This window comes from Perca fluviatilis, chromosome 19 (genome assembly GCF_010015445.1).
Source record: "Perca fluviatilis chromosome 19, GENO_Pfluv_1.0, whole genome shotgun sequence".
Classification (NCBI taxonomy): domain Eukaryota; kingdom Metazoa; phylum Chordata; class Actinopteri; order Perciformes; family Percidae; genus Perca; species Perca fluviatilis.
In genome coordinates, this window is record NC_053130.1 from 1,336,053 (window position 1) to 1,341,052 (window position 5,000).

A 5,000-nucleotide genomic window follows, 5' to 3' on the forward strand; every position below is an offset into this window, starting at 1 on the left:
CTGCTTCTTTCTCAATGATCAGTCTTTTACTCTCTCCATCACGTTTGCAGTCATGCTCCCAGCTTTCTCCTTTGCGCTCCCTGACTTTTTGCTTGCGATTCTGACACAAACATCTCGCGTGGGCGGGTCTTACAGGGGTGCGTCCCCATTGGCTAATGAGTGTTAAGGGGAAAGTTTGAGTGACAGCTAGTGATGTGACAACTGGCTCTTTTACGCGAGTCGGTTCAACCGGACGGTTGTTGGTTGGCGAACCGAGTCTATAGATTCGGTCAACGGTTCACGTGCCTGCGGCTGCGGCATCCGGACTACCCGGTCTCCGGCAGTAGCGGGTGCCCGCCTCGTTCGCTCGTGACAGCCTGTAACATTCACTTCTACCATTTAACTTAACATAACTAAGATAACATGTTTATTTGTATGTGATGCACTTCCCAATCAATAATGTGTGAATTTCCGAACACAGTCACCTAAGATGCATCAGAAACGAGGGTTGGTAATAACTCAAACTTGCCGAGAACCGTTAGACAAACCGTTTGCTTATATACTCGGAAGGTGTTAACGGTTACATTCGGTCTCGACTCTCGGCAGTGCAGACTATCGGCAGTAGCCGGGTGCGCGGTCTCTACAACTCTCTTAACAACTCTTTCGGTCCAATGAATCGTGCTGCTCGAGGTAGCCCATTTCCTGATTGATTCTACCACCACTCCAGTGGAGGCGCTAATGAGGTAAAAAACAGGAGTGAGTCGGTTCATTGACGTATGGCACTCGATTCTCCCGGCTCAGTGACACGAATCGGGTTAATAACCGGCTCTTCGGTCAGTTCGTCATCACTAGTGACAGCTCAGCCTCAGTGCAGGTAAACTAACGTTAGAGACTCAGAGTCTGGTCTGGAGGACACACAAGCCACTCCACAGGGGATTCCTACAAGATTAATAAAGTGTAAGTATTATTAATATATATATTATCTGTGATCTACGTTGCAAGCATGGTTACTAGACATTTGTTGTTTTGTTGTGTTAAGTTACTAGCTAGCTAGCTAGTAAAGCTTTTTTAAGTTAGCTTTTAACGTTAGCTATACTGCAAACGTTATCTAAAACTTGTAGCCACCGGCTACCTTACTGAGCTAATAATTTACCATGGGAATCATGTATTCTTCGTGAGGCCTTACTCAATGGAGCTGTATTAATTCATCTTTTCTCTCTGTAGAGACCGGATTGGACGGCCGCAGAGCTACGATGCTCTCCCAGGTAACCTTAGGTTAGTAACGTAGCTATATTATGGTCTATTAGGAAAAATGATTATCCAGCTAACTACTAATTGTTGTGGTTGCTATTTGGACTGATAATACACAATGCTAGGTTATTGGTTAAGTTGTACAATGTAGAAGCTGTGAATGTAATATATATAGGGTTCGACACATCCATTAGATAATGTTCCATCTGTACACACTGTTCTTTCTTTGCACTACCTTAAGATGGCAGATAATGGACGTATTTTTTGTATTTTTTAGCGCTGTAAATGTCAACAATATTTAGAATTAATGCATAGTGTTACTACTGTCCAAACTATGTACTTTAACTAACACACCAGGCCCTTGACAAATACTTTGCTTAGTGATCCTTATGGTTTGATGTGATGTGCATGTGTCCTGGTGGCTGACCGTATCTTACTTTACACATGTAGTCAACGTGGAGGTAGGAATCTAGAAAGTGTGATCAATAATATTCCAGAAATAAGTGTTCCAGTAGTGTTCAGAAAGCTAGAAAAATGTTTCTGGAGTGCAGGCTTTATTACAATTATTTATTATTGAGCTAATTTCAAACACTTTTTTATCATCCAATAAGGTACTTCAAGCTTTACAATAAGAAGTCAAGGAAGTGAAGGACTACAGCCACATCCCAGCCCTTCAGAGAACTGTCCTGCAGAAAAGGCTGTGGTCCAGACTGGAGCGGTGGGCCATCAGTGAGCTCAGGAGACCAGATGATCCCAGGCGTCCAGGAGTTGTGTGATATTCCTGCACCACCCTCAGAAGTGTTGTTGCAGACACAAGTCAGCAGAGAAATACAGCTTGCCTTAGGTGAAACTGAATATGTGAAATATATACATAACCCAATTACTCAGTATGTTTGTGTGTTGTTGGTGATGAAAAACTGACCCTGACCTGTGATGTACTGCAAATAATGACTGACACTGAGTTCCAGCTTCTTCTACCACCGGAGCCCCAGCTAAATATGTTCAAATATCCATTATGTATGTGAAGTTTTATATTGGACTAAAAATAAAGCATTATAATAGTCTCAACCTTATTTCCTGTTTTATATAATGAACCAAACAGACAAGGGTGAATGTAAATTTTTTTTAAATATATTATGTGCATTTTAAAATATAATTACAGTAAGACAATGTAAACACAAATTAAATTACAGGACAGTATACTTTAGTAGGATATATTGACATACAATGGACTAAGAAACTACAAGTACACCAATGAAAACTTAAGAAAAAGGTTATTGTAAGTGTTAATTGAGTATCTGAGCAAAATATGATCAATACATACACTATTGGTCTATACCCTGGCTGTTTGAAGCCCTCGCGACACAGTGCTTCCTCCACGAGAGACCGAAGGCTCCTCTCCCTCTGCTGCTCCACGTCCTCCTGGTTGGTCTGCCTGCTGCCTGATGTGAGCTGTGATAGAAAATTATAACAAAGTTTCTTACACAAATCAAATGGTAACAAAGTTCTTACTGATAACTGAGGCTTCCAAGGTTGTGTGATTTACAATTAAAATAACTTGCTTTTAAGTAGCCATTAGCAAATGTGTAGGCTTTAAAAACACTATGAACATTTTCCTTATGCTGACCTGCTTGCAAATGCAACAGAAGACATGTAATTAGAGTTAGGATAGCCAGTCTTTGTCATAACTAGGAAAGTACAGATGAGCACAAAACTATAAAGATGAACCAGTTAAGCAGTGCTAACGCTGCATTTGTACTGTACAGTATGTGTCAACCTCTAGATATAATACATTACATTCACAGCTTCTACATTGTACAACTTAACCAATACCCTAGCATTGTGTATTATCAGGCCAATAGCAACCACAACAATTAGTAGTTAGCTGGATAATCATTTTTCCTAATAGACCATAATATAGCTCCGTTACTAACCTAAGGTTACATGGGAGAGCATCGTAGCTCTGCTCGGGTCCTGCAGGTCTCTACAGAGAGAAGACGATAATTAATACAGCTCCATTGAGTAAGGCCTCACGAAGAATACATGATTCCCATGGTAAATTATTAGCTCAGTAAGGTAGCCGGTGGCTAGCTACAAGTTTTAGATAACGTTAGCAGTAGCCTATAGCTAATGTTAAATGCTAACTTAAAAAAGCTTTACTAGCTAGCTAGCTAGCTAGTCACTTAACACAACGAAACAACAAATGTCTACTAACCATGCTTGCAACGTAGATCACAGATAATATATATATTAATAATACTTACACTTTATTAATCTTGTAGGAATCCCCTGTGGACCAGACCAGACCAGACTCTGAGTCTCTAGCGTTAGTTTACCTGCACTGAGGCTGAGCTGTCACTCAAACTTTCCCTAACTTTCCCTTAACTCTCATTAGCCAATGGGGACGCACCCCTGTAAGACCCGCCCACGCAAGATGTTTGTGTCAGAATCACAAGCAAAAAGTCAGGGAGCGCAAAGGAGAAAGCTGGGAGCATGACTGCAAACGTGATGGAGAGAGCAAAAGACTGATCATTGAGAAAGAAGCAGAGGGAACTGTAAACAAAAGGACATCATATCAAACAAATAAAAGACCAATAGTTTACAACTACACAAATGTTTTATTTGCAAGTTTTAAGTTTTACCTTTGAGGTGACAATTTTTTTGCTTGAGTTAGTGTTTTTTGTTTGATACTTGAGAAGTTTTGCTTGGAATTAAAGTCACAAAACTAATCCCATACAACACCACAGACCAGCAATTAGCCCGTTCCAAACCGCACTAGTTATCATCATTTCAGACTTTTGAAACTTTACGAAACAAATACAAATCTGTTTAAAATCCGTCTCCAAGACAAGAAACATCGCTGTGTGATAAAAACATAATTTAATGTAGTTTTCATATTACAGTATCATACATTAGTGATGGGCATTCGTGAGCCGGCTCTTTTGGCTAACAAACGGCTCTTTAAAAAAATAAAATTCACTCATTATTTCATTATTACATAATGATTTAATTTCTATAGGCTCTTAGAGCCGACTCTTGTAGGTGAACGACCGATCACTATCATACATACATGTCTGTCTGACTCACTCTTCTTTTGAAAGAAGCAGAGGGAACTGTAAACAAAAGGACATCATATCAAACAAATAAAAGACCAATAGTTTACAACTACACAAATGTTTTGTTTGCAAGTTTTAAGTTTTACCTTTGAGGTGACAATTTTTTTTGCTTGAGTTAGTGTTTTTTGTTTGATACTTGAGAAGTTTTGCTTGGAATTAAAGTCACAAAACTAATCCCATAGAGTTGCTGCTTGTAGAATTCTTCAAAACCAAATTGTACCCCAAAATGACTTCCAGAAGGACCCCAAACCACTTCATATGCACCTCCCCTGTACACCTTACTACTGACTTACAGTGTAGAGGCTACGTCTACATCAGAGGAAGACGTTGTACTACTATATTTACCTGACAGAATCAGAATGTAATCACAAAATATCACAATGACCAGACTGATCTCATGAAGTGACGTATGTATGACACGCCAAAACGCGTGTTATTAAGATGCATAATCGCTTTTTAGTGTGTTTATCAACGCAATTCGGCCGCCATTGACCTACATTACGAGTGAATTACCGCCGTAGCGAGTAGCATAAAGGGATGTAGGAGGTTGGGGCGGCAGATGGTTTTATTTTAAGCCTTCCCCAATGTTTCTTTCCTAAACCCAACCGTTTGTTTTTATTTTTTAACACTCGTGTGACGTTGTTCTCGCGATTA